Source organism: Dermacentor andersoni, chromosome 4, assembly GCF_023375885.2.
Source record: "Dermacentor andersoni chromosome 4, qqDerAnde1_hic_scaffold, whole genome shotgun sequence".
Classification (NCBI taxonomy): Eukaryota; Metazoa; Arthropoda; class Arachnida; order Ixodida; family Ixodidae; genus Dermacentor; species Dermacentor andersoni.
This window is the reverse complement of record NC_092817.1, coordinates 81,992,467-82,001,453: the sequence shown is the minus strand read 5'-3', so window position 1 is coordinate 82,001,453 and position 8,987 is coordinate 81,992,467. Positions and strand designations below refer to the sequence as shown.

Genomic DNA, 8,987 nt, shown 5'->3' with positions numbered 1-8,987 from the left:
TTGAAATAATCTCATGGGTGGCGGCAATGGAAAAGAAACCTGCCATGAGTAACTACTTAAGAGGAAAAAACGAAATCAGAAAAGAAACAATTTATGATAACTGAAAGGGAAGCTCATTACTTTTCGAAGCGAGATCAGGATGCCTTAGAACACGCACCTATAAAGCGAGATATAAGAAGGACGAAGAAGCATGTGTTTGCTGCGGTAAAGCTAGGGAAACGATGGAGCATGTTTTATTAGAATGTGAAGCTATCTGCCCAGTGTTCGATCTAGGCACCACTGCCCTCCTTGAAGCCCTTGGGTTCAGTGAGAGCAGGGGGAAAGTAAACATGTCCGTAATAGAGATTAGTAAGAGGCGATTGGAAGATTGGGGGAAGAAAAGTAGGGAAACGACAAAAAAACGGAGACGTACACAAACAAAGTTCGCAATAGAGGGTCAGAAAATTTGGTTATGGGAATCATTGTGGGGTTTTTCTTTCTTTTTCTTTTTTTTTTACCTAGGACGGAAATTAGGCAGTATAATAGCAAGAGCTTGGTGGCGCAACCCACCACCCCATTCCAAAGGGGACGCTTGCATCGTGCTCGAATCATAAACGTTTACTCTCATAATGCTCATCAGTGCCTGTATATAACGTGAGCATTCCTAATTTGGTCACTAGATTATATATATATATATATATATATATATATATATATATATATATATATATATATATATATATATATATATATATATATTCCTTTGTTATCATCTACCGCTCCCGGCCGGCCGATCCCAGTAATGAAGTGGGCGGAGTGCCACTCTGACCAGTGAAGAAGCGCGAAAAAGGATGTTTTTGGAACAGAGCCGTTACCTTTTCCGGCCCAGGGTTCGTATTCAGGAAATAGTCTTTTACGCAAAAACTGTTCGTTAGAGCAGATGTCAACTAGCCGTGATATTGAACGTATTGTTAGCGAAGGCAGTTGGCCAGCGGCAAACATTTCTTGCGAAAGAAAAACCATATAAATTTGATCAAAGCGCCGTGCTCACAAGAAGCTCTTACGCCAGATCTGTTCGTAAGAGCAAATGCCAGCCAAACGCCGATGCTGGACATATTAGCGAAGGCGGCCGCCGGTCAATGGCGAAGACCATTTACGAAGGAGAAGCTTTGTGAATTCGGCCCCAAGTGTAAAAAGCTTCTGCGTACAAGTGTTTTGATTTTGCAGTTAAACGGTCCTGCACTTTCTGTGTCTTTTCTTTAGGGCAAACTTGTGCTACCGCCACAGCGGGCATGGTGCCACTCTGAGTGCCTTGGAAAGGGCGCTCTTAATTGAGCTCCCCGCAATTTGAATTTCGCGGCATGTGTGCATTTATCGGCGAGTAAAAGACATGATGATGATGAAAAGACTGAGGATCCTCAGTCTTTTCATCATCATCATGTCTCCACTTGGGCTCCACTTGGGCACGCCGCACTCTTGTGGTCGAGCGTGCTCCGAGTAACTTTTGTGGCCAGGTCAGTGGTAGTGTGTACGCGCCACGGAGCTGGCGTTGCTCTCGAGTTGCGCACCGTCGTCTGGATGGCAATCCTTGCGCAGTGTGACGTTGCTTACATGATGTTTTCTCTTAAAGCTTACAAAATAATCCCGTTTCGTGGCTTTGCAAACAAACAAACAAACAAACAAACAAACAAACAAACAAACAAACAAACAAACAAACAAACAAACAAACGCGAATTAAATGAAGGAAAAATGACGTCGACGAAAGATAGAAATACCGAACTGAGTCGGAAGGGGCAAGAAACAGGGCGCTGCAAGAGTGAGAAATTCAGAAACTGCGCCAAAGTTTGTTCGTTCCATTTATTCGTGGCAAGCAGTATGCAGAACCGCCGTGACGACGACGAAAAAAATTAATTTGGAATTAAATTGTTTAATTGCCTACGTTATCGATGGCTGGTGGAAAAGCGGCTGCTTCTGAGCTGTAGTAGCGTCATATTGACTAATTTCAAGCTGCAGAATATACAACTTTACGTGACGACACGGCGAAGGCGAACACGACACTGCCTTATTTCGTGCTTGTCAGCTTCGGTCTTTCGTAGTTCTGCGGTTTCAGCTTAATCGACGTCAATCGGTTTACATTATCAAGTATACGTGATCGCCGAAAGGAAAATGTACGTGCTTGCGGTGCAATATACGGTGTATACGCGCTGTATACGGCCTACATAACATGCATGGCATAGAAGACGCTTTCCACTCGCCCATGTAACGTTCTCATGACGTTGTCTTAAGTTTCGAATTCAATGTGCACGTAACCGCATTTATCTGTCGGGCTGCTTACGGGGACCTTTGAAAAACTCTTTCCACCAAGGCTTAAAGATTGAGAGGGAAAGCACCCCTTTCTGCGCTAAGGTTTGAGGCGCCGGTCGTTCTATGCAGCAACGGCCGGCGAATGATTGTGTTACTCGTGGAATGCCTTCGAGGCTTTAGTCTGAGACTGTCCACGGTCTTGTGCGCCTGCTGCGTCGTTAAATGCCTTTGTCGTTGATTCCAGGCGTTATTTCAAGTTGTCATAGGTGAAGTAATTATAGTTGAATATGGTAAGGGTGGTCACTGAATCCCGTTCTGCATTTACGAAGCGCGGTGAACGAAGGGTCCGATTGCGCTCCTCCTCCTCGCCCAGCAAAGAAGGCGGCGCCGCGCGGTGACGCAACGGGATTTCGGAGCACCTCCTTGGCGTGCAGTGCCGCCTTCCGGCCCCTTCATCGATTCGAGGGGAAGGACGCGGGACGATGATGTGTGGGGGTGGCGAGTGGCAGCGAGCTCGCAGATAAGGAGGAGGGCAGACAGTGCGATCACGTGGTCCATTATGGCAGCTGCATGTTGCGCAACCTGTTGCTCCGCCAACGGCTCCGAGCTCCCGGACACGTAGGGGGTTTGACAGTACTGCTCCGTCGGTCGCCCGTGATGTCTCGACGCCGTGGAATTCGCTGCCTAACGGATAACTGACACTTTCTCACCCCTTGCTCGGACCTGTCTTTTCTGGACATCGTATAACCACCAACATTTGAGGTGAGCACGTGCGCTTCATTTATTTATTTATTTATTTATTTATTTTTATTCATCTGGTACATCGGGGCGATGCTGACGTCCGGCGACGTCGCGCAGGACGGATGAACCTGTGAACTTTTGTCGGGTCTGGCGGACCGCGAGCTTATATGTCATTCGCGTGGCAAAAGTGGGCATGCGCGTGGACAGTGTTCCACGCGCCTCCGCCCCTAGAGGCCGAATGCAATCTAGTACTGCACGCTGCCTGTACGCGCATAAGCGGCTGCTTTTTTTTTTGAAAGCAGATATTCGCGTAATAAGCGTGTTGAGTTTGAAATTTTAGGTCTGCCGTTACTATACCGTACGGAATCGCATCTGGCCACATCGGTAATACTTTCCGTTCGATAGAAGGCACGTAGTTTCAGTGCTCGGCCTGTGCGACTAGCGTAAGGAATTATCGTATTATCCGTATGGCTAAAGCGGCAATACGGTACTGCCAAAAGTCGGAGAACGCGCCTGGATGTGACCCACACGCTTAGTGCCGCTGTCGCAGAAAAGTAAAAGCGAGACGAGGAACAGGACAACCTTTTTCTGACTTCTCGTTTCTTTGTATTTTTTTATTTATGTTTAGTTGTCTGCGCCAATAGCGTGTGACGAACCAGTAACGCGAGAGCTTACTCCTGTTTTGATTTTGGGAAGTATGTGTAGGATTTAGCTATCAGAAAACATATATTAGAAAGGTTAGCGTAATACTACCTCGTCTAGAAAGAACTCAAATAGAAGCGCTATCGTGACTGGTGGTTGGTTGTTTTCGATTCTCAAACGGCACAACCTCACTCGTCATTCGAGACATCACAAATACGCTATCTTTCCGCTTCATACGACTGCCTTTACATAATATAGGCGTCTGTACGCATATGTTCCCCTACGTTCCGTATAGCACTATAAGGACAGCTGCTACCGCCTACGCTGTTTCCATAATCCATACGTTTGAAACAATGAGCTACGCCGTCTTCATTCGCAAAAAAAAGTCCATTGCTCCTTTACGACTACAATGCCGAAAAAAACAAAAACACGACGTTGCGTTTCATTTTCTCCTAGAATTCGTATGGAAGCAAATTTCATAAATTTAGTGCGCCTCTTCATTCGTGTGCTTCCTCGCATGACATGCGCAGTAGGTTTGCTGCTATATTATACCGTCAATTTATGAGGAGACTGTATTCAGAGCGACAGTAAACGAAGTGCTTTCTTTTATTGAGGCCGGCAGTCACTGACATAACCGTGGGGCATGCCTGTTACAATGTAAAAGACAGTTAATAATGTTATATTTAATTTATTCATTGCGACGAAATTTCTCTAGAAAACCGCATGTCTGACAAGCTATACGCCCATCTCCCCTTAGCGACTGACATAAGAACACACGCACGCACGCACGCACGCACGCACATTTCGGAAGATTCTCTAATATATTGAAACGTGTACTTGTTTCTTTCTTGGATGACCACTTTTCACCGTCTAACAAATGTTATCGCACAGCGCAGGACGCGGCCACATGTATCAGAAGGTTCTCGAATGTTATCGATGGTTCTAACCACTGTCAATTGTCACGGAACCTTGCGTAATCTGATCGTATGTTCGACGCGAATTGTGTAGTACTTTGTGGGAGACCCGCGGGCACCAGCGTTTACCCTGAAGCACTCGATGACTGATGTATAAAAGCCGACGCGCTTGACCCGCTGAACAGATTCTCGACGACCGCTGAATGCGTTCGCCGCTATCGTTGTTTGAGTGTACCCTGTTATTGAGGGCGCAGGATCGCCGAACAAATTCTAGTTTCTTCATTCACAGCTTTGCTACTTTCGTCACCGTCACTACTACGTGACGATATTGTGCTGGTGAAGTGCGTCGTGATCAGATGCCGTTGATGGCCCATTTATATTCCCTACCACTATACAGACTTCGTCACCTTCCACTGAGATTGAGACAAGTGCAAGCAGTGCAAGTATATAACTTTTTTTTATCATCATCGGACGAGAGACCCAGATAAGCCTTGAAACGTCGGCGTGGTCTTAAATTAGCGCTAGATTGACGAAACGCAAGAACGACACACACCAAGCGCTACCTCTTGGCTCTTGTGTTTCGTCAAGTTACCGCTAACTTAAGATCATGCTTAGTGTGAAACAACTAAGAAAACATTGGTTCCCGATTTCTGCTTTCCCTGTTGCTTTGAACTCGCTTTGAACTCGTTCCTTTGATCCTACGAGTCAAGTCTTGATTTTTCATGTATGCGTTTCGATCTGCCTCTGGATTTCTTTTAAGTCAAGAATCTTTAGTTCTCACGGCAGGCAGTTCGCCTCAGACGTTAAGCTCGTTTCGTGTCGCAGGAATGCGTGCATATAGTCTGTTGACCCATAAACTGTTGGCGCTATGGATTATTGTTGACCACCTGAGATTATTTAGCGTGCGCCTAAATTTAAGCACACCAACATTTTTTTTTTTTCATTTCGCGCTCACCGAAATGCGACGGCCGCCCAGGTAATTGATGTACTGCACGTACGGTTAACGCCGTAAAACAATACAGCGGTTGCAGTAATATTTTTTTTCTTTACCTACTGAAGTTCGCCACCTGTCACGACCTTCCATTTTCGACGGACGCCACAAGGACCGACAAGCAAACAGGCTGAACACATTGGTGTGGCCACTGACCAAGTCAAGGTGCTAAACAGAGAACGTTTCGGACGCCACAAGGACCGACAAGCAAACAGGCTGAACACATTGGTGTGGCCACTGACCAAGTCAAGGTGCTAAACAGAGAACGTTTCGGAACCCTTGCGGGTTCTTTTGCCATTACGGCGGTCAAAGGTCAGTCGAAAGCTTTTAATGCGTCATCATGCCATCGTCGTCATGTTTTGGTCCTTTTATTGCAATAGAGGGAAATTGCACAGAACTTCAAGAAGAGAAAAGAAAGAGACCAGTCATGGATGTTAAACAGGGGGGCGTTCGATTGGCCACCCTACGCTGGAGGAAGGGGAAGAGAGATATAGAGAGATGAGATATGAAAGGGAGGGGCGCGGCGAATGCGAAATCGCGCGCGTACTGCGCCATGAAGTCGAGGATTTCCACACAGGCCAGTCGTGCTCAAGAATCACGGAAGTGCATTTACTTCCTTGTGGACCGACCGGTGATCGGGACTGCTGTGCAAGTATTGCACCTGCACAGGCAGTGGCCGATCGTCGAGTTGTCGCAATGCGTTGAAGGCTGACTGCCTCTGTAAACGAAATTAAGGGCAGTGGCAAAAAAAATATAAAAGAAAGTTGTGATGATATCTTCGCAACTGTAGAGAGGATTGCAGGTTTTGCACAAAGTTGGCAGGTTGTCGGGAGTGGAATGAGTGACAGCTATTGCAGTAAATTGTTTCGGAGGCGGTATGGAGTCGCTGAAAGCCTGCTGATATTTTTTTATTTATTTTAATTTTAATGACATCACATGACTTAGTCGGTGAAAAAGAGAGAGAGGAAAGAAAGAAGGTAAGGGTGTTAAGCAGAGAGGCGTCTGGTTGGCCACCCTAGCTGGGAGGCAGTGAAATGGGGAACAGAAAGGTACAAGCGAGAAGAGAAGCCGCGGCGAACGCGACCGCACAAATGGGCGCAATTAGATCGCAGACAAGCTGTCTGATGTAGTATCTGTGGTCTTGTGAACGTGGACGGGTTCCCGCACACAGCCTGTGCACTATTATTTCGCCTCGATAGAGCCATCCCAGTCAATGCAGCGGACATGGCTGTCACCGTGCGCCAGTTTCAACTGTACGGCACAAGGTATCCGACGCAGAGCTATAGGCTCCAGTGCCCATGACGTTGTGCTGCTGATCACGTGGTAGTGGGCTTGATTCCCGGCCGCTGGGACCGGGAATCGAAACCGTTCATGCTTTTAAACTTAGGTGCGCTTTCAAGAATAGCGAGTGGCGAAAATTAACCAGGAATCGTCCACTACACGGCGCTCGTCTACGCACCTAAGTGACGTACAGCCTCACGATGCAGCAATTTTGTAAGCTGACATGCATACATTTGCGACAACATGCGTATGCAACCTAGTCGTTTCAAATTATCGTGCATCAGAGTAAGAAAGTGAGACGCGTGTTATAAAGAAACGCATTGATTACGCCTTCAGATTGCGTGCCTTCTGCGTAATAGAGCCGCATTTATTCCGCAGGCAACAACATTACAAAAGCGGGAGCGTTGTTTCAAAACTTCTTAAGAAACAGTATAAGAATGTGTACGCGAATAAGATTGCGTGTTCATTACGTGGTAAAAATAAATAAAGAAGGAAGCTTGCAATTTCTTTCCCGGCGTAGCTGCTTGGCCTCTCAATGGCGTCGCGGAGACAGCACCGATTTTTCTCATCTTTTCAAGCAAACATATGTAGCCTTATGGTTTACGCCGCATGAAAAACGTGTGCTACGCGTACATGTCAAGACATGCTATTGGTGAAGTTTGTTTTGTCTTGACTTTCCTGTGGCTGGAGGTATTACGCTGTTGAAGACATTGTACTGTTGAAATGCGCTGTCTGGACTCCGGAACCGCGACCGCACTATTTGCACGGTAATGTTGGCGTCACACAAACGAATCACTGGTAATGCCCTTTAGCTTAAATCTGACAACGTTACACGATTTACTTTTTTGGTATATTTGGTCATTGCATAAATGGTCACGCAGAAAGCTAGGGAGTAGGAAATTTGCTCCCTCGATGGGACGTACGGTTTCCAGGTGTCACTCAAAAGTTTGGTGTAGCTTATAAGCGAGAACAGATGGGAAAGGTCACTGCTGAAGAGTGGTTTTGTATTGGTTGTTTGTTTAATAACTGCAGACCAATCGAAAGCGATTGCCTTCAACTGAAGCAAGGAACTAATGCTGCGTACTGTTGCATTTGTGAGTTGTTTCACGGCACGCGTCCCTGTAGCTGTAAGCATGTACGAGTGAAATTTTTATCTTACATTTCTTGGCACTACTCGATGTGAAAGCCGGCGCTATCTCAATGCAGCACAGCGCAGCTTCCCTCCCCCCCCCCCCCCCACCCCACAGACACACACATATGCACGCACGCACACAGCAACCTCGAAAAATGTAAGTTTGTAGGAACACGCTAAGGAACTCCCAGTTTTCTTCAGGTGCTTTTCCTCAAGCGTTGAACGTTAAAGGACGAGATTCACTCTCCCCTTATGCCCCCTCAGTTTTGGATTTCATACATGCTCATTCTTGCAGGCGTCTAGTCGTACAACCAGCTTTCCTGAAAATTAGAAATGGGCAACCGAGCCGGCATTAGCACTGCAATGACATGCATTGAACATCGCACGATCGTCTCGCATGTTCCAAGTTGTCATTGGCACGGACAAGAAACTTCATTTGTAACGGCATATGTTATACTAAGAGTATATTATAGGTAGCAACTGCGTAGCCTCTTAACGAATGATCTGTACGTTCTCTTTATTGTACTAAGCAGTTATAAGCAAGACATCGGGATATCCCTGTAACATCACGCTTCTTGAAGCACCACGGCCGCTTATAACTTCCCCTTGAATCCTCGAAAACTAAAATACAATTTACGTGTGTTCGAACTAAAATGTCCCCGGCTCTGAAGATGGTGGTCTACGAGTTGCCCACAACCACATTTCATTTGTGGTAAAAAAATAATAAATATTAGCTTACTCTGTTCACAGAATAATTTTGACGAGTCATACTTCTTTTATGGTTAAAATAGTCTTAAGTATGCCCAATCACAGTTTGGCAAAATAAACGGAACTCATTCAGACGCACTCACAAAATTTATTTTTTGCTTAAGGTTCACTCGGACTAAGAGTCACTAAAATTCTACTTAGATCGTTTAATACCTTAATACGCGTACATTGTATCGCGAAATGCAAGCGGGGTGTTCGAGCGCGCGTGCAACCGCAAACGGACACAAATGTTTTG

The 8,987-nt window shown here is 46.1% G+C and overlaps 1 protein-coding gene across 1 annotated transcript in view; it reads left to right on the top strand.

Annotated features, from left to right (window-relative positions):
* The first annotated feature begins 2,553 nt into the window (after positions 1-2,553).
* cyc (basic helix-loop-helix ARNT-like protein cyc) overlaps positions 2,554-8,987 on the top strand; it is a 107,695-nt gene continuing 101,261 nt past the window's right edge. Inside the window, exon 1 of the mRNA XM_050183307.3 lies at positions 2,554-3,045. The gene's annotated coding sequence lies outside the window, so the exon portion shown is untranslated. The remainder of the gene's footprint in view (positions 3,046-8,987) is intronic.